Here is a 22,092-nt window from a genome sequence, read left to right as displayed (position 1 = left end):
CATTTTCTCAGCCTAGAACTGTAAGCTAGCAACTTATTAAATTCCCCTTTTTAAAAGTCATTCTGTTTCTGGTATATTGCATTCTGGCAGCTAGCAAAATCAAACAGTACACAGTTTATATTACATGTACAGTACTACATGTCTTCTGTGTCATTTTTTTTGAAAACCTCGCAGTTCAGTTTTCAAGATCAAAACAGTCACATATTCTCATGCTATCCAACACATGGGAAAAAATCATTACCTCCCTTTTACCAAGGAGAGACCCAAGCAAAGTAAAATAAGATTTTCTTTAATTTCCTTTAATTCAGTTTAAATTACATGTTTTATTTCTCACAATCCCAGTGGAAGCACAGAAATCCCATCATACCCATCTCAAACTGGTTTCTAAGATTCTAGGATTATGGGACCACTTGACAAAGCAATTGACACTAAGGGCTCCAACCCCTAGGCACAAAGTCACCAGCAAAACAGATAGAGGAAACACTGCACTGGCCCAAATAATCAAGAAGTCATTTAAGTTGCAAATGCAATTTATATCCTTGAAACTGATGCTCTGGAGGGTAAGGTGGTGTAAGAGAGTGAAATTCAAATTGCCTCCTTTTAGCTCACCCTTTCAACATTAAACAGAGACCCAGACAGAATTAGTTTCAATGCTTCCCTACATATATTTCTTCTTGTGCAGTCTAAACTGAGAATGTCATGTAAATGGTTCACTGTAAGATGCATTAATTTAATTTTCCTTCAATCAAAATAAGCAAACCAGCATGTTTGCAGTTCTATTAACTTTTGAAGCTTTAGAGCAATTAAGGTTTCTGTTTCTATGTATGAAGGTTTAAAAACTAGTTTTTCCGTAAAATACAAGTGCAATAAATTTTATGATATATTAAATGTAAACATTTGGATTCTTTTTAAAATTATTCCCAAGTGACATCTTAGGAATTTAGTTGCATGCTATTGCATTTGCATCATGACAAAACCAAAGTGTAGGGTTGGGTATAATTTTTCTTGGGTTTTCTTTTCACTATTGAATGTTCATGGATTAAATTCTGGAAATATTCCCATTCTAAGACAGGGATCCTTTTGGTTTCCATTACAGGAATGCTCCTTACATTGGATGTTGGAGTGTGAGACACGGTTTGCTAGACCCTTGTTGACTATCTAGTAATTATGAAGGCAAAAAAAAATGTCCCTTCCCTGGTATTTCATTCCCTAGTATAGAGTCAGTATGACAAGAGACCTCCAATTCCATCAAATCCTTTCATAAACAGAGGTGCTTCTCATGACCTGTCTGTGACAGTTTTCAACATAGCTCCAAATTTTTTATAGCTTAAAAACATTCCAGCAAAGGCATGCTCTCAATCAGCTCTTATTTCTGTCCTGTAACTTTGTGAAATGATATTTATCCTTCTTTTGCTCTGGAGTTAGAGAATTTTCTCTTCATCTGTGCCTTGGAAAAAAAAAGTATCTCATTATGTCCATATTTTCACAGATTATTAGAATCTATACAGCTCCAATTTCCAAAGCCTTTAGTGTATATTCAACTCCCAAGCAGTACTTGCCTGCATCTTGGCTGATTTCCTCATAATATCATCCTGATACTTTATTCTTTCAAATAACTTTCACGTTGAAGAGAGCTTCAGTCTATTATTCAGTAGCTTGGTTGAAACTATTTTCACTAGTGAGGTAGTTCATAAGAGGGACCTTAGTATTATTGCTGTATTTCCTTACTGAAATGACTTCATGAATATGTGTATTCTGAAGAATGTGTAAAAACATGCTTTCTGGAAGAAGTAGTGAAAAAAAAGTCTGTTGTATCTGCTTAGCTATGCCCAGGAATGTCCAGGCCTGCCTGAATAGACAAAATGTCTGCTTTTCAGATAAGAGATATCAGCCCTGAGCCACAGAATTTATAGCACTGCCCCTGTCTGTTCCCATGGTAAATCCAATCCTGCAAGTTCTGCTTCTGCAATTCTTGCTTGCTAACCTATATAATTTGGAGACAAAGGATATTTGATGCTCAGAGTTTGAAAAGAAGTCCTTTGAGTCTGCCAGTAATAAAAGATTTGTCTACTTCTCAGAGGCTTGGGTGCTTTCTTATGTGTTGTTCAGAGTCTTTACCTACTACATTCCTGGTGCATTGGCCAAGAAGCTCCATACCCCAAAGAAGAGACACTCTTGTGTCCCCTCCCCATCTACAGAGAGACCCGAGCCATAGACTGATCTTGATCATCCCTGGGCATCCCCAGAAACTTTTCTTCTGGTTCAAAATCACTTGATTGAAATGGGATGCCAGCTTTCCTGGACTCAGGAAGGATTTCAGCAGCCCTGAGAACTTAACTGGAACTCCACCCATTGGATTGGTAAGAATGGGTGTTCAATCATGTATAGAGACAGAGAGGTCCTGCCTTTCAGGCAGAAGAGGAGACTGAACCTCCTTAACTGGGATGAACTCCCTTTGGACAGAGGAGAAGCTGAGGCAGTTAGATACACTCTGATGTTGGGAGGCAGCATAATTTGTCATATTTTTGAATGCCTGGTATGTGAAAGCATGTGAATGAGACATGGCTCTGTCCTGAGGCTTCAGTGCTGTGTCACCCATAAAACAAATTGCATGTCCCAATCTGAAGGTCTGTGTGTCCTCATTTAGCTCTTAAGGTGGCCATCTCAAAAACAGAGTCTTGATTGGGATTTTATACCAACCTGGCCCATGCCAAGAGAACCCTAAATTCCCTAAATTCCAAGAAAGTAGTCAGAGATGGATGAAGCAATTGTCATCTTGTTTAGTCATCTGTTGTCTGGTGCCCTGGGAGGATCAGTATGGATGGTACAGAAACAAACACCCCTTAGCCTGCCTCTTTAAGAATTTCAAAAAAGGATTCACTGAAGACTATGGAGTAAAGCTTAAGCCCCAAGAGTTGTGCAAATTTTGCCAATTGAACTAGCCCACTTTTGGAGTTGAATGACTGTCTGAGGGGTCATTCGACACCCAACTTATCTGAGCTGTCTGCTAAGTTGCCACAGCACAACCTGGCCACCCTGACAGTTTCTGTACATTGATTACTGGCTCCAATTTCTTTATAATTCACCACCAGAACTAAAAGCTTGCATTGAAAGCCATGCAAAAGTCCTGGTAGCCTGCACCGACCTGGACATCCCACTCCCTGAAGGAGTTGTCACAAAGCAATTAGTCTGAGCTGCCACTAAACTCCTGACCTTGGAGAACTCCCCACTGTCAACAATGAAAGATCCACCCTCAGGCTGCCAAGATAAAGGGGTAAAGAGGCCACCCTCCCCATCACTGACAGAGACTCTTTACCCCCTCTTTCCTAAATCCTCAACCCCAGAAAAACTTCCATTCCTCCCTGCTGCCAATGAAGACCATTACCCCTGCTGTACTCAGCTCCAGCTTCCTGACCTCTGCCTCAAGCACTGGCTGTGGTTCCAGAAAAAATGTCAGTGCCCTGATGCCCTCTACTGAAAATTCCATCTCATCAGGGACGCCAGCCAGCTCTCTGCTATTGATTCCCATCTCTCCTGGTCCAAGTCTGCCTGAATCCCTTCCAGGAAATTCCACATACCTGGAACCTCTGATACTGAGTTGGCAAAATGTGTGGCACCTCAGGAACTCTGTAACTGCCCCTGCAAGAAACTCTAGGGTCACTTTAATACAATCCAGTTGGCCAGTTGCAGGAAGGTCAGCCAATACTTGTCTTCTAGACTTTCTCAATCACTGACCTCATCAACTGGAAAAAACACACTCCCTCCTACATTGAGAAACCTCAGGCTATGATCGACTTATGTCAGTCAGTTATACAGACCCATTGGCCAATGTAGCGAGATTGCCATCAGCTCTACATTACCCTCTTCAACACAGAAAAGCAGAGAGAGATTTCACAAGGTGCCCTGAAGTGGCTAGAAGAAACTGCTCCTGCAAGGATGATGAACAGATCCCAATATGCTCAAAAGTCCTTCTCAGATATTGGCACACAGTGGGACACAAACAGTGAAGCTGGCAAAAGCAATTTAAATCTCTATCAAGATGCACTTTTCAAAGCATGAAAAATGGGAGCATAAAAGCAATAAATAGGTCAGAAACCACTGAAGTCCTGCAAAAGTCAGACAAAGCCTTTAGCCAGTTCTGTGAATGCTTCTGTGAAGCCTTTAGATTGTACAATACTTTTGACTCCAAGGTACCAGAAAACTAAAGACTTGTTAACTCTGCATTTGTCAGGCAAGCCCAACCCAACATCTGGAGAAAGCTGCAAAATTTAAAAGGGTTTCCTGGAATGATATATCTCAGCTCCTTGAGGTAGTTGCAAAAGTATACATGCACTGAGATCAGGAGGTATGGAGAAAAGCAGATTGCTAACTAAAGCAAAAAGCAGATCTGCTTGCTGTGGTGCTCACCCAGGGCACCAGAAAGCCCCATTCTCAAAATCCACAATCTTCAAGTGACCAGAGTCAGAAGATAAAACACCCACTTATTGGGGGTCATCCAGAGAACATGGGAGAGCAGTTCCACTGGGAAGAAGCCATGTGCTTACTATAAGGAACAATAACACTGGAAAGCAGACTTCCCCAACAAATGATGGGAAGAAAGGTGACAAAGATCCCAGTAGCAATGGAGAACCCAGTGCTACTGATTTTGTAAGTCTAGCAGCCCTTGAAGAAAACTCAGACTGAGACAGACTGGGCCCCTTCACACTCAGCCCTGGAAATCCCATGGTCATAATGACAGTAGGGGGCCAAAAGATAGACTTTATGATAGATGCAGGTGCAGAACATTCTGTTGTCACACAAAAATTGGGCAAAAAACTAATAGGCAAGCCACCATTGTTAGAGCCACTGGTGGCTCGGCTCAACATTTCCTCTTAACAGCCTGTAAGTGTCTGTACGACCCAGTGAAGTTTCTCATCAATTTACTTACCTTCCTGGCTGCCCAGTGCCCTACTGGGTTGAAATCTCCTGATAAAATCCCAGGCACAAATAAGCTTCAATGCAGAAGGGGAATATCTCTTAATGCTAAAGGGCCCAGGACCCAGGGAGAAAGACCATGGTGACCCTGACAGCCCCCAGATGGAAAAGTGACACCTTTTCTTGCCAAAGAAAACTGAAACCAGCCTGACCATCCACAGATGCCAGGAGTTGATCCTTCTGTTTGGGCAGAAAACAGCTCACCGGGGCTAACATCAAATGCCTCTCTGTCCCTCATGGAATTCCTCCTGGGAGTTACCCTAGTGCATCTTAAACAATATCCAGTCTCCCAAGAAGCCCCAGTGGAAATTCAGGCACATATTGATTGCTTACTTGTTCATGGTATTCTGTGGGAATGTCAGTCCCTGTGGAGCACAACTCTTAACAATACAAAAAGCTGGCACCAATGATTACTGCCCTGTTCAAAACTTGTGGTCCATCAACAAAGTACTTTCCTTACATCCCATACCACCAAACTCATATACCCTCTTGAGCTTAATTCCTGCAACAACATCATTTTTCTCCTGCTTTGACCTTAAAGACATTTTCTTCTGCATTCATCTGGCACTAGTTAGCCAATCCATTCTTGCCTTTGAATGAGAACATCCGTGCACTAGAAGAAAACAATTATTCATCTGGATATGTCTGCTTCAAGGGTTAAAAATTCTTCCACTATATTTAGCCAAACCCTAGGGAATAACTTGCAAGAATTTCATTACAAAAAACTATAATAGTATTTTGCTCCAATATATGGATGACCTATTCTTAGCCAACACAATCTCACAAAACTGTCTAGAAAGTACAAAGGTACTCCTGGTCCACCTGAATCGTACAGACTACAAGGCCTCTAGAAAAAATGCCAAAATTTGCAAAAAATGAGTAAAGTTCCTTGGATCTCCCATTGCCCAAGATACCTGGCACCTGGAATTTGAAAGAAAACAAGCTGTTTGCCAAATATCTACACCCACATCTTGGTGAGTAGTCCATGAGTTCCTAAGGACTACAGGATACTGCCACATCTGGATTCCTAACTTTGCTGGAGTTGTCAATCCTCTATATGAGGCTATATGATTTGCTGAAAATTCACCCCTGCCCTGGGGAACCAAACAACAGAAAGCCTTTGAAACTCTAAAAAAGGAACTCATGCAAGTCCCAGACTTGGGTCTCCCAGACATTGACAAATATTTTACCCTGTACATTCATGAATGATGGGGAACAGCCACAGGGGTCCTCGTCCAAAAACTAGGCTCTTGGGGTCGTCTGGTAGCTTACTTGTTGAAGCAGTTAGATTTGGTAGCCAAAGGATGGCTTCCATGTCTGTGGGCCATAGACACCACTGTTATCCTAACCGATGATTTGAAAAATTAGCTTTTGGCCAACATCTGACTTCACAGCCAAAGTAGTTCTCCTACAAAAATTACAGCATTGGCTCTCCACTTCCCAGCTGCTGAAATATCAGGCCCTTTTATGCAACAACCCAAAAATTCAAGTGGAGGACATACACAGCCTAAACACAGCTGCACTCCTACCAATGGGAGAAGGCCTGTCTAAGCATGAATGCATAAACGTTTTGTAAGAAGTGTTCTCTAGCAGAATAGATCTAAAGGACCAGCCATTATCCCACCCTGACATAGAATACTATATGGACAGCAGCAGTTTTGTTCAAAATGGAATGTAAAAAGCAGTATATGCAGTAGTAACCCTGAACTCAATGGTAGAATCTGGACCCCTCCCAGTAGGCACCTGATCTCAAACATTCAAACTCATAGCAGTCACCAGAGCCCTGCTGTTAGGATCAAATTCCATCATCAGTATCTACACTGACTTGAGGTATGACTTCAACATTGCTCAGGTGCATGGGGCCCTGTAAAGAAAAAGAAAGAGGATTGATTAATGCTGGGGGAAAGGAAATAAAGCATACGCTAGAGATTTTGACCCTCCTGGAAGCAGCATGGGCCCCTGTCAATGTTGACATCACCCACTGCCACAGGTATCAGTCAGGAAACACAATAGAAGCCCATGGGAACAATCTGGCTGATAAAATATCCAAGGCAGTGGCCCTAAGGGAACCCACTCCTCCTTAACAGCAGTACTCCTGCCTGAACCTATAAGTGGCATACAGCCAAAATATTCCAAGGCTGAACATACCTGGCTAAACCAAGAAGGAGGTATCCACTTTTTGAATGGATGGGGAAATTCAAGGATGGTTGATTAGCAATACCAGAGGCACTCAGCCCAGTGGTGGTTTTGCAAAGTTCATGAAAATAGTCAATATGGAAAAGCAACCTTGGAGCAGTTTCTTCAATGGTACTTTTTACATTCCTTGACTGCATCAACTCTCCTGAGCAGTTTGTGATAAATGTGTAACTTGTGCTCAAAACAACCTGTAACAAGGACTGGAACCCCCCTCTCCAGAATTCAAATCATGAGACAACTGCCATGTAGACTTCACAGAGTTTCCCTGGGCAAGGAGATACCATTACTTGTTAGTAGGAATCTCTACTTTCTCAGAATGGATGGAAGCCATTCCAACTAAATCAGAGAAAGCCCAGAAAATAATTTGGTTCTTGTTCAAGGAAATCATTCCACGGAATGGCCTATTGAGCTCCATGGACTCTGACAATGGACCCACATTTGCCTGTTGAGCTCCACTAGCTCTGACAATGGACAGGCATTTGGGGCCCAAATTATACAAAAATCTCAGCAAAATCCTCCACACAAAGTAGAATCTCCACACAGCATATAGCTGCAAATTTCAGGAAAAGTGGAGCAAATGAGCTGCACCCTGAAATCACATCTGAAGAAACTGTCAGGAAACCAACCTAAAATGAACTGATATTCTCCCTATAGCCTTGTTAAGAGTAAGATGCAGTCCCAGGAAACAAAACAGATTTTTCCTTTTTGAAGTTTTGTTCAGACAGCCTCCACCACTGATAAAAGAACTCTCAGGAAATATTGCACAATTCAGAGTTGACCTTAAGAAAGCAACTCCAGAGGTTAAGCTCCACCATGTCTCAGCTGTACACCTGGGTAAATGAAAGATTCACACTACAATTAATACCCCCTGTGCCCTTCTTTTCCCCAGGGCACTAGTCTGGGTAAAAGATTGGAAAAATGAGGTACTAACACCCACCTGGTTAGGGCCCTAGATGGTCTTCCTTTCCAGCCCTACAGCTGTCAACGTTGCTGAGATTGTCCTCTGGATTCACCACTTCCAATTTAAACCTGGAAACAGCTCAACCTCATCTTTGAAGTACCAGGCTAACACAGAAAACCGGTTATGTCTGACCCTACATAAAGAACCCACCTGCTCTGCCCCAGTCACTTCAGAACTGGCTGGTCTATGCACAGCCAAAACATGAGGAAATCTCTGACTGAGCCTTGCTTTAGTCACTCCAGGGCTGACTGATCTATACATGCCTGAAGCTTGAGAAGCTGTTTTAGTAGTCATGTATTTACTTAGTCTCTCATGAAATGAGTGATATAGTTTTTATGCCTGTAATTTAACATTCTTTATCCTTATGTTTGCATTTGTCAGGCATCTAGCAATTTTAGCACTTGCAGAAGAAATCCATCTTCATTATTTCCCCAAAACTAATTTCACTTTAATTTTGTGGTATTATCCATATCCAAGTGACTCCTCCTTTCCTATATAAGTTACAGAATACTGTTTTTATCCCTAAACCTTCTTTCTTTTTCCATTTGTCCCTTCAGGATCACCATCCTGGATTCCTGCTATGAGTGCATCCATGCTGCTTGTTGGTGGCCAATCACTTTCACCGTAGTATTCCACACCCATTACACTTTCCAGGGTATCCCCAAGGGCTTCTGTACCTACAATCAGACCACATACTTCATCTGTGACCCTGGGGAAGACCATCACTGCATCTGTCAAGATCTTAAGAAACCCAAGCACAAAACTGTGGTAGAATTAAAATTCTGAGAATGGGAAAAAGAAACAAAAGTAAGTAGAGCCACTGCTCCAAAAGTCAACAAGTAGTATCTCTATTCTTCAATGTTTCTGTTGCTTGTCCTGCCATTCACCTGGCTACACATTGTGTGTTACAATGAAGAGGAGGCCCCTGAGGTACCTTCCTACACAAAGCACTAAGTACCACCAGTTGCTGTATGCTATACCAAATAGAACCCCCCTGAGATATCTTCAAGTAACATCAAGTACCCCCCAGTTGCAGGGCAGGACACTGCACTCTCACTAATCTTACCAGTTTAAATATTCATGATTCCCAGTAGGGAAAAGAAGTCCATAGTAAAGTGGTCCCCTAAAGCCATCAATGGTCCCACCATTTATATAAAAAGAACCAAGAGCTCTTATAATTTATACATATTACAGGTGTTCCATTCTTTCTGTAACAAAATGCAGAACAATCCCCAGTAATTCCTGTAAACACACAAAATCTGTTCTTTCAGCTGGCAGAACAGATAGGCTCCTCCATAAGTGTTTCCTTTTGCTATGTCTGTAGAGGAACAAATATGGGGGACTAATGGCCATGGGAAGCAAGAGAAATGATGCCAACAGAAAAAGTAAATGCAACCACCTCTTAGCCCAGACCTAGCAGATGGGACCTGACAACTTCCATAATTGGATAAAAACTGAATAGCTAGATGGGGAAGCAACTTCCCAGTCCCAGTTGGGAATCTCATCTATCTAGAGCAAAGCATAATAATCAGACTAAAAATGCTACCTTATGATGGGGATCAAGTGAAAATTACAAAGCTCCCAACCCATCAATGAAGTAAATGTGATGAATGATATCATCAAAAGGGGGTAATGAGGTAATTCATAAGAGGGATTTCAGTATTATTGCTGTATTTCCTTACTGAAATGATTTTATGAATTTGTGTACTCTCAAAAATATATAAAAACATGCTTTCTAAAAGTGTTAGTGAAACAAAATATCTGCTGCACCTGCCTAGTCATGTCCAGGAATGTCTAGGCCTACCTACATAGCAAGATGAAATCTTCTTTCCAAAGAAGAAAAATCAACCCTGACCCAGAGCTTATAACACTATCCCTGTCCATTCCCATGGTAATTCCTGTCCTGTAAGTTTTGGTTTGTACTTCCTGCTTGCTAGCCTGTATAATCTGGAGACAAAGGATATTTGGCACTCAGACTTTGGACAGAAGTCCTCTGAGCCTGTCAGCAATAAAAAGCGTTTCCACTTCTCAGAGGCTCTGGTGCTTTCTTGTGTGGTGTTCATAGTTTTCCCTACTTCACTACCACTAGAGATATCAACAATGTTTAGCTTTTCCTTCAATATCTGATCAAACATGTCAGATTGACTTAGTTCAGTTTTAAAGTCAACTGACCCAGCAAAAATGAGACGAGTCACATTCATTTTTTTAGAAAAAAAACAGCTTCACAACAGTCTCAGTTAATTTCCAAAAATAATTATGTTCTTTTTCCATTTTTAAACTGTCAAAATGCAAGGCAGATTGACCTTCTTTACCATGTTTCTTTGGGAGATCCACAGTGAATTTGTGCAGGACTTTTCCTGTGTTTACTTGGTGTGTGCCAAAAAGTGCACCATTATCAGCTTTTACAATGAAGTAAAACTTGCTAATATCTGAAAGTAGCACTGTAAGAATTCCTGTTTGGATTTTGTCACACAAATACAGTGGCCCATTACTTGGTTTGAAAGGGCAAAAGTCAGTGTTGACTTTTTTTCCTTTTCCTTCTTCCATCATAATTGTTCCACAGTAAATAAGCAGATCATTTGGAAATACGTTGTCATAAAATTTTAGACTTTTTTACAAATGTAAAGGCTCTGAGGACAGAAAGGCAATTTACCTGTGATTTAATGTTATATGTAGTTCACAACTTACCTACTAACATTTTTGCCACTTGTGAGAAACTGTCTTTGAGAGGAATAATCAACAAAATTATGTTTGTTCCATTGCTGCAGGCTGTCTCCAGGCTCTTGATGAACTTCTTGGTCTTCCAGATAAACAGGTCCCTGTCAACAGCACTGTGGTCATCCACCAACTTCTTGGCTCCTCCTTCTTAAGGGCCTAGTCCTAAGTGGAAGCAGTTACTTCCCCCAGAGGTAGGTCCACAACAGTGGCACCTCTGTTTTTCCTATGACACCAGCTCCCTCTGTTTTTATTACTTTTGGGACCAAAGAATTCTTATTCATGGCTGCAGTTGAAAGCTGGAGGAATTTTTAAAAGTACACAATAAAATCTTTTAGTGAAAATGCTTAGTATTTGTTATTTTTATGGTCGCTTCACTCAGGCCACCTTGAAGTCATTTAAAGCATGAAAAACCCTTGTTGAAATAGGGCTTCATTGTTGGCCTTATCTCAAAACTTCACTCTCATTCCCAGAAACCCTCCCTTGGTCTGCTTGCAGGAATGAAATATCATATGAACTAATATTAGCACCTCCCTTCCTTGTGAAGGAGAAGATCAAAACAGTTAACTAGAGAGGCCTAAAAGAGACAGGACATGTTGACCAAGCAGTTTTTCCTCTTCTACTTTTTTCCCCTCTTTTGTTTCTTCTGGATCCTGGCTATTTCTTTGTCAGATTGGGGTTATAAAAGCCCAAACCACACTTCCCACTCAGAACTGTCCCTGGAAAGTTTTTCCAACAGTTCCTTGATGATGCATCTTTGACAAATTCACCTCCTCACCAAGATAAAAATAATTGTTCCTCTGTTTTGTTCAGGATCAGATGGGCCTGGCTAATTAGCAACATGTTTCTCTGATGGTAACAATTTGATGACTGGAGCAGGAGCCTCTCTGCTTTAGGTGCAACCTTGATCCATGTCTTGCCAGCCACAGGGCTCTTTTCTGGGTCCCTTGGCTCAGTACTACCAGCTACCTAGGAAATTTTCTTGGAGGCCTGGGACTGGAGGGACTGGGTGGAGACACCTGACCTGAATGGACACAAGACTTATCTAGATGAAGGTGACTTTGCAATCAATACTTTCCCTGTGCTAGGTGTGTGATGTTTTGTTTGTCATGTTTGCTTTCTTCTGTTTCAATTAGGCTTTTATGTAAAAGGCTATTAAGTTGATCCAGGGGTCATGCAAGTAGACTCAGTGGGTTTAAGCCCCACTCTCCATGAGCCCAAATTTGTAATTATCCTTTTGATTTTGCATAAGTTGATCCAGAGATAATGCAAATGGATTTGGTGGGTTTGAGCTTCACTATCCATGACCCTGGATTTGTGGTTCCTCTTTAGATTTTGCACAGTTGTGAATATTACATTTGTGTGAGGGAACCAGTTGTGTTTATGGAGTTCCTACTCAAGCTTGTGATTTCTGTTGGTATTGTCCAGGCATGGGAAACTTTCAGAGTGGGCCAGCTATATTTTCCTTAGGAATTGTTTCTAATGATTGATCTAAATTTGAAGAATATCATTTAAAAAAGGAATTGTTAGTACATTTGTACATCTCTGTGTGGCCACAATATAAAGTAAGCAAAGGGATGGGGTGGCCAGAGAATTGGCCTCCAGATGATTATCAATTAGAAATGTATTGCAAGAAATAAAGGAGATTAGAGGAAGTGCCATATATTCAACCATTTATGGGGTTGTGTAAAGATAAAGACATTGTAAAAAGATCTAATTTACTGTACATTGGAGATTCAAAGTAAGAGCTGTATGGAAGGAGCCTGATACAACATAAAAGGAAATATATAAGAGGCCTTAAAACATCATGAGGTTTTGAAAAAGAAACTCTGAGATGAGATAGGTCCAAGGGGAAAAGAAACAGGTATTAAAAGTCTTCCATGAAATCTTCACTTGTGAAATGTACCCATTGGATAACTTTCTTTTTAACCCATTCCCTCTACCTTCTCCACCTGTCTTGCTTGGTGCAAGAAACACTATCTTTCCCATAGTCTTGTGGGTGCAGAAACATCATCTTTCCCATAGTCTTGGCAACTGGGGGTGGAGCAACACCTCACTTATTAGGTTTGACAGCATTGCAGTACATATCCCTCTGACATCTATGAGCCTGTCTGAGCCTCCTAGCACCCCTATGTCATCCTGTTAGATGAGTGAGACCCCCTCTCACACCCATAGTGGTGTACAATTTGGTCAAGGTGTGATGAATTCTGGGATAGGGCAATTTTCAATATATCAGGTCCTATAGGAGTTGATGAGGTGAGACACTCTTGAAGAACAATGTTGTTCTACACACTCCTTAAACATCAGACTTGTCAAATTGGAGAAATAGCATGCCTGCTTACAGGATTGATCAAAGCCAAAAAAGAAAAACACTGTACATCTTTGTCACACACCCCAAATTAGCCAGTATCAGACATTGATGAATGTGTTACAGACCTTGGAAGAAAGATAAATGGTGATAGATAAAGCAAGACAGGTAGCAGACAGCTTAGCAGAGGCATAACCTCAGGAATCTGTTAACACAGCTTCTGCAAATTCTGCAATCCCTGAGATGGATACTTGCTTGGATCCTGGTGACCCTGGGGAATGAATTATCTTAGAGCACTATAAGACCTGCATTTTTATCGGCCTTAGAATGGGACCCTAAAACAGAAATCTCTGAACAAAACATTGGAGGTGCAGTGGGAGAATAATGCAGATCTCTGTTTTTGTAAAAAAAAGAACCTTTGAAGAATATCACAGATTTTGTGATATGAATCCAGAAAGTGCAGAAAATACCAGAATAATTAACATGATCTTTATCTCAGAGTGCTCCAGATATTCAGCATACATTGCAGAACTTAGCAGGTGGGCTTGAAATGCCCATGTCAATGCTTAAAGATATTTCTTTCAAGATATTCAACTATTGGGAACAAGCTTAGCAAAAATGGCAAACAATGCAACAAACTGACCTTGTGGAAACTGTCCTTAGTAGGAATTTGTCACAAGGAAATCACAGCAGGTAGAATAAGAAGGAGAAATCTGGTAAAGATAAATGTGCTTACTTCAGGGAGGAAAGATATTGGAAAAAAAACTGTCCCAAACTGACAAAGAAGAAAAAAAGAAGAAGAAAAATGCAATGGCATTAATAGCCTATGGATCTGAACTAGAAAACTCTGATTAAGGGTGCCCAAGGGCAATGGCAGAACTTCTTTCTGCTATAACAATTTCCCACCAGCAACCTCAGGTGAAGATTAGCATGGGAAGCAAATTAGTGTATTCTGTCATTGATATAGAATCAATTTATTCTGTGATAAGCCAGCAAATGGTCATTGAGACATATGAGAAAATTATGATAGTTGGAATGTATGGCCAAAATACACCTAGGGTGCTTCTGATGCCTTCATATTGTAAAATTGGGAAAGAGTATTGCAGTGATTTCTGTATGTTTCTGGATGTTCTATAAACTTTGTTTTGGTTTGCTAATGCTGCCAGAATGCATTATACCAGAAATAGAATGGCTTTTAGATAGGGAATTTAATAAACTATGTGTTCAGTTCTAAAAGTCATAAAAAATGTCCAACTAAGGCACGCAGGTAAAGATACCTTAACTCAATAAAGGCTGATGGATCCAGAATACCTCTGTCACCTGGAAAGGCCTGTGACTGGCCTCTGCTCATCCTTTGACTTTTGGTTTCAAACAGCTTCCCCAGGAGCATTATCTTTCTGCATCTCCAAGTGCTTGATCTCTAGTTGGCTCTGTTGCTTCTGAGGTTTCTCCAAAATGTTTCCTATTTTAAAAACCCTAGTAAACTAATAAAAACCCACCTTGAGTGGGTGGAGTCACATCTCCATGTGATCAAAAGTGTCCACCCACAGGTGGATGTGTCACATCTCCATGGAAACCATTAATCAAAGGTTTATGATTCACAATATTGAATCAGGATTAAAAGAAACATGGCTGCCTTCACAAGACTGAATCAAGAAAAAAGACATGGTCTTTCTGGAGTACATAACAGATTCAAACTGACACACACTGGCTGGAAGGGATTTAGTAACTAAATTAAATGTTCAGGTTGTGTTTTAAAAAGGAGAAATACAAATCCAAGTGCCTCCAGATAAAAAAGACTGTATCTGCTGGCTACCCTTTTATAACCTGAAAAATCTGGTAAAATGCAGGTACCAACTTACATAATACAATGTGTTCTTCTGAGGTATGGTCACCAGCCAGTGTGGGAAAAGGTATAACTGCTCATCCAGGAAAGACTTAGTTCAGGGTAGAAACAAATTGAACTCAGGTATGGCAATATCCTTTGTCATTACAAGTGAAGAAAGGCATTAAAACAGTAATGAAAACTTTAAAAGAAATTGGCCTCATCTGACATTGCCAGGGTCTATATAACATGACTATACTCCCAATCTTAAAACCTGTTACTAACTGAGAATATAGGTTTGGCCAAGATTTTATGGCTATAAACATAAATGTGAACAACATTTATTCAGTTATGCCTAATCCTTAAACTCTAATGATGACTCTGACTTGTAAGTTCAAACGGTTCCTTGCATTATATTTAAAAAATGTTTTCTTTTGCATACCTCTGGCTTTTGAATCACAAGAAATATTAACTTTTGAATGGGAGGGCCCAAACCCTAAAATTAAGGAGCAACTTATGTGGACAGTTTTGCCACAAAGATTTAAGAATTCTCCCACGCTCTTTGGAAAATTCTTAGCAAAAGATGTGCATGTACTACAACTGCAACAATGTGCCCTTTTGCAAAAAATAGACAATATTTTGATAGCCAGAAAAACTGTAAAAGATTTAGATGCAATTACTATTAAAACTCTAAATTTTCTTAATACTAGGGATATAAAATGTCTCAAAAAGGTTCAAATCATTAATTGCTGTATAAGGTATTTAGGGTATGTCATCGTTAGGGACATGTGTCAACTTGACCAAGTTGTGGTAGTTATTTATCTGATTGGGAAAGTACTGGCCTGTCTGTTGCAGTGAGGACATTTCATAGGATTAGGTCATGATCATGTCAGTGGCATCCACAGCTGATTCCATTTGTAATCAGCCAAAGGGGTGTGTCTTCTACAATTAGTGATGCTAAATCTAATCACAGGAAGCTTTTTAAGGAGGAACCAGAGGAGACAGGCCCCATTCCTGCTTCAGCTGGCAAGCTTTTTCTGCGGAGTTCATCCAGACCCTCCATCAGAGTCATTGGCTTCACAGCCTGCCCTGCAGATTTTGAACTCTATGTTCCTGTGGTCACATTAGACACTTTTATAAATTTTATATTTGCAAGTGTTCCCTGTTGATTCTGTCTCTCTAGAGAACCCTAACTAATACATCTTGGTACTGGGAGTGGTTATTAAGAAACAGAATCTTAAAATGGGTTTTTATGAATGGTTTTCTACTCTGACTGGACTCAAAGACACTAAGGACTCTGATTCCCATAATCAGAATGACACTCCCAATCCATGGAGTGAGTTGGCAAAGGAGATAGTCAAAATATCATCGTTCGATTCTCCTAATGCTTTGCTTGCAGGAAGCCAGACTCTGGGGGATAATGTTTTTGACACCTTTACAGAGCTTTGTAGAAATAAGAGTTATGGAGATGTTGGTTGGTTGTTGTTAGATACACCAGCTACATTAAGGGGTGAAAGGGATGGGCTTAAGGCTTCAAATGAGAAGCTTAAGTGCCCTGTGAAAGATGTAGAAGTTTCTATTAGTATCCTGAAGGAAAATCTTATTGCCTGTAGGTGTAGACTTGAGATCTCTGAAAATCAGAATTCGGAATCTTATTGTTAGAGTAGCAACTTTACAATGTAAACTGAAATCTCAGTCTTTCATGGTGTCTGTCGTTAAAGTGAGGACATTGATTGGAAAGGAGTGGGACCCTGAAAAATGGGATGGTGATATATGGATTTATAATGATGTTGGGGGTGAGGTTGAAACCCTAGGCCATGCTGAGTGTTCTCTAGATAACCCTGTAATAGTTTGCCCTGAGAACATAGCTGCCCCACCTCCAGCCTACCTTGAGGAATTGGCCACCCAACCTCCTCCTGAAGGAATTAGCCTTAGAGTGATTAATCATGTTTCACCAGATGAATCTGCAAATGAAGGCCCTGAAGTGAATGGCTTGGAAGATATTTATAATTCTTTTCAGACCCACCCCCACCACACCCCATTTCTTCCAGACCTATAACTAGACTAAAGTCCCAACAGGCCCCTAAAGGTGAGGTACAAAGTATCACACATAAGGAGGTATATTATACTCCAAAATAACTGTGTGAGTTTTCCAATTTATATAGACAGAAATCAAGGGAATACGTGTGGCAGTGGATTTTAAGAGTGTGGGATAATGGTGGGAGGAATATAAGGCTGGATCAGGCTGAATTTATTTATATGGGCCCACTAAGCAGAGATTCTGCATTCAATGTTATAGCTTGAGTGGTTAGAAAAGGTGTTAACAGCTTGTTTGGGTGGTTGATTGAAACATGGATCAAAAGGTGGCCAACATTACCTGAGGTTGAAATGCCAGAACTGCCCTAGTATAATGTAGATGAGGGGATCCAGAGGCTTAGATAGATTGGAATGTTAGAGTGGATTTATCATGCAAATCCTGCTCTTACACCCCAGGAATGTCCAGAGGATGCACCTTTTACTAGAACAGTGAGAAATAAATTTGTGAGACTAGCACCATCTTCCCTAAAGAGCTCTGTGGTTGCACTTCTCTGTAGGTCAGATATTACTGTAGTAGCTGCTATCACTGAGCTGGAATCCTTAAACACAATGTGGATGACAGGATCCTGAGTTGGCAGAAGCCAGGTGGCAGCACTTAATCACCAAAGACAGGGTAGAAGTGGCTATTATAATAGACAGCAAACACAAAGGAGGCATCAAAATTATATGACATACAGAGATTTGTGGCATTGGCTATTAAATCATGGGGCACCTAGAAATACAATAGAAGGACAGTCTACTAAATTCTTGTTGGAGCACTATAAACAAAAGAGTTGTAGGTCAAGTGAACAGAAGCCTAACCTGAATTACAAAAAGACAGAGTCATGGCCCCTTAATCAGTTTCCAGACTTGAAACAGTTTACAGACCCAGAGCCCCTTGAATGAAGGGGAGGCCAGGTCCCTTTGGGGGAGAAATCTGTTACACTGCCACAAATTTATACTGTTATTCTTCCTCCAAGTCTTCCCCAAGGAGACCGATGGCCTTCTACCAGGGTAACTGTTCATTGGGGAAAAAGAAATGATCAGATATTTCGGGGATTATTAGACACTGGTTCAGAAGTGACATTAATTCCAGAGGACACAATATGTCATTCTGGAACACCGGTCAGAGTAGGGGCTTATGGAGGCCAGGTGATCAATGGAGTTTTAGCTCAGGTTCATCTCACACTGGTTCCAGTGGGCCCCCAGACGCATCCTGTAGTTATTTCCCCAGTTTTGGAATGTACAATTGGCATAGACATACTGAGCAACTGGCAGAATCCCCACGCTGGCTCTTTAACTCATGCAATAAGGGCTATTATGGTGGGAAAGGCCAAGTGGAAACCACTAGAACTCCCCCTACCAAGCAAAATAGTAAATCAGAAGCAATACCATATTCCTGGAGGGATTGCAGAGATTACTGTCACTCTTAAGGACTTGAAAGATACAGGGGTGGTGATTCCCACCACATCCCCATTCAAATCTCCTATTTGGCCTGTGCAGAAAACAGATGGGTCTTGGAGAATGACAATGGATTATGGTAAGCTCAACCAGGTGGTAACTCCAATTGCAGCTGCTGTTACAGATGTGGTATCACTGCTTGAGAAAATCAATACATCCCCTGGTACCTGGTATGCAGCTATTGACGTGGCAAATGTTTTTTTCTCAATAGCTATTAGTAAGGACCACCAAAAACAGTGCTTTCAGCTGGCAAGGTCAGCAATATACTTTCACTGTCCTACCTCAGGGATATATCAACTCTCCAGCCCTATGTCATAAATACATAGAAATTCCTTTATCTTTTGTTAAATTGGAGAAGATAGAAGAAAATAGCTGAAATCCCTAAATTATAATTCAACTGCCCTAATATCTGAAATGATTGTAAAAAAATACTTACCTCATGCCTTTGTGAATGTAACAGCTGTTATTTCCTCTATGTGGTCCTATTTTTGTTAAGGCAGAAACTTAATGTTAATGAAGAATTTGAAGTCAGCCACGAACTACCTTCAACCCTGGACATTTGTAAATGGTCATCAACTAGACTCTGCTATTGAAATATAGCTTGTCTCCCTTCCTTTCAGTTTGTACCTTTAGTATTGAAGTGATAGCTCTGCTTTCCCTTCTTACAAATTGTGTTTTCTTAATGAAATTGCAATGATAATATTGTCTTTTTTTCTGCTTTGAACTTGCTATCTGAAATGACACCATTTCTCCTTACTAAAATCCTTAAAATCCTTGAACTTCTAAAACAGTTTTTGAATCTCTATGCCATCTGCTCTCCTACTACATGCCTAGTAATGAACTTTCTCTCACACTGAAACCCCAATGTCTCAGGAATTTGTTATTGAGCACAAATGTCAAAAGAATCCACAGGTTTTTCTGGTAAAAAGCCACCCCTAAATGAGAGGAATTTACATTGTGTTGCTAATCATTTACTCTTCTTTAGAGCTACAGCCAGCCCTAGAAGACAGAGATGAAAGAAGATGCCTCCTACTCAAGTAGCCCACCTGCTGATTTAAAATTACTCTTCCATAAATTGCCTAAAATGGTATAATGATTAAGCTGAAAATGTTTGCCTTTGAATTGGATAGGGAGATACATTATTGGATACCCTTTATGCCTAGGGAAATGCTTAAACACCTACCTGAAACACTGAGTAATGTAAAACCTTAAGAGTCTTGTTTAAGTTTGCATAAGAAAGCTTTATACTTAAGCCAGGCCAAGAGAGTTTTATGATTGGAGGAATAGCCTTTGACTATCTTCCTCCCAGGAGGGATGCATTAATTAGATGCCCTTGCACAGATTAATACTCTCCCAAAAGTTACAGCTCAGTTTATGCATACCACCAAAAAAGGCCTGAGTGTGTTAGATAAAGAAGTCACCCAAATAAGAAAAGTTGTCCTTCAAAATAGGATGGTTTTAGATCTACAGATTGCAGTCAAGAAGGAAACTGTGCTTTCATTGGCTTTAAGAACTGTACATATATACCAAATGAATATAAGAAAACCTCTTCAATATTAGATCATATGCAGGATGATTCTGATCATGCTAAAGATCATAGTAAACTGAATTCATTTTCTGGCTGCTTAATGAACCTACCTATGAAATGGAAGAGAACTCTTAACAGTTTCGATTTTATTTTGTTTGCCGTAAGTTTGTTTTGCTATTGCTGGTATTGTATCTGTGGGCTTGTGTCCAAAGCATCTTCCAGATTAATCTAAGAAATTTGCCCTTGCTGAGCAAAGAAGCAGTTACAGAAAATGGATCTCAGTCCACTACCCTTTTATAAGAAATGCCTACAAAATACCATTTATTAAGAATAATAAAATGTCACACAAAATGGGATAGGTAATAACTGGATAGATAGAAAATATTCCATATAATGCATTAGTTAAAATGTTTAGTATAGTCTCCAGTGCCTACAATTTTTTTCATAATCGCACCATGCAAGCAGCCTTGAAGTAATTTTAAACATAAAAAAGCACTTGTTGAAATACTTTGCTGTTGGTCTTATCTCAAAACTTTACCCTCATTCCCTGAAACCCTCCCTTGCTATGTTTATGGGAATGAAACATCACATGAGCTAATATCAGCATCTTCCTTTCTTTTGAAGGACAAAATAAAGAACCCAAATAGTTAACAAGAGGGGCTTACAAGATAGCAGGATCTGTTGACCAAACAGTTTTTGCTGTTCTACTTTTTTTTCCTCTTTTGCTTTCTTCTGGACATTCTTCATTTCTTTGTCTGACTGGGGTTATAAAAACCATACTTTTTAGCTTTCCCACTCAGAACTGGCCTTGGAAAATTTTCCTTCAGTTCTTTGATAATCCATCTTAAATAAACTCACCTTCTCACCAAGATAAAGAGACTTGTTTCTCTGTTTGATGAGGTATCAGGTGGACTTGATTGTTTAGGGCTGTGCTTTCTGATGGTAACATTGGCTTATGATCAATACATAACAATTCACAATCAACTGCCTTATTCACTTTTTAACCAAGAAATCAGGAATTAAAGAATGATTTTGTTTAAATAGTCATTATATAGTTATTCCTTTTTGCTTTCTGGTGTATTGGGGGTAGACAGAGGGAAATTACTGCAATCTCTAAATTGTAATCCAGCTGCCTTGGTCTCTGATAATGATGGTATAGCCCTTATTTTCAGTCACTTTGATTGTAGAAACCCTATGGCTAACCTTCATTTCTACCCAGTTATCCAGTTTTTCAACTTTAGAGTCTTGCAATCACTGAAGACAGCCCCTAATGTTTATTAATGATGGGTCTTGGGTCAGCCCAGAACTAACCAACCCCAAATCCAGGGTATAACCAAGAGTGGATCTAACCAAAATATGCCCCTGACATGAGCAGAAGCTGACTTTAACCTAAAACTCACCTATACCTCATTCCACCACTTTCTTACATACATACTGTGACTAAGTATGTAATTAATCTATGCATAGTTAGATCACTTCTAACAACATCACCTGGAACCACTGCACTCATTATCCTAAGCTCTGCCCATCCTTTCTCTCATAAAACCATCAGAATTACTCCAATTCAGGGAGACATGTTTTGGGCTGATAGGCCATCTACTTTTCTAACATATGTCTAGTAATAAAGTTTTTTTCTCTTTGAATCCCTAGTGTCTTGAGAATTGGGTATTGAGTGCCTCAGGTAAAAGAATACATGGACTCTTTCCAGTAACAGTTTGATGACCCAGACGGGGTGAATGCCCAAGGGTCTGGAGCCCCAAGAGAGCAGGGAAGTCAGGTAATCAAGACTTCTGTGGCTGCTGGACTGAATTCAGTCTAAAGGCTCATCAACCGGGTTTCTCTGTTCTGTCAGCACTCCTGAGATTTTTGGCACCTTGAAAGCTCCAAAGACAGAAACTGTCTCCAGTTACATGTCCAGACATCTGACTGGGTAAGTGGTTCATCAGGGTAAAAATGGATTGGGAAAAAAGTGGGCACTTTGAGTCCCCTTGACCTAGGTCTGGGTCATGCTTCCAGAACTATTCCCTTTGCTCTGACCTCTACACCTT

At 40.3% G+C, this 22,092-nt stretch overlaps 1 pseudogene; it reads right to left on the bottom strand.

Annotated features, from left to right (window-relative positions):
• Nucleotides 1–1,158: 1,158 nt before the first annotated feature.
• Nucleotides 1,159–22,092, bottom strand: part of LOC143645612 (eukaryotic peptide chain release factor subunit 1-like) — a 68,767-nt pseudogene continuing 47,833 nt past the window's right edge.

Source organism: Tamandua tetradactyla, chromosome 9 (assembly GCF_023851605.1).
Source record: "Tamandua tetradactyla isolate mTamTet1 chromosome 9, mTamTet1.pri, whole genome shotgun sequence".
Lineage (NCBI taxonomy): Eukaryota > Metazoa > Chordata > Mammalia > Pilosa > Myrmecophagidae > Tamandua > Tamandua tetradactyla.
Note: the sequence above shows the minus strand (reverse complement) of the source record. Positions and strands in the feature narration are given on the sequence as shown.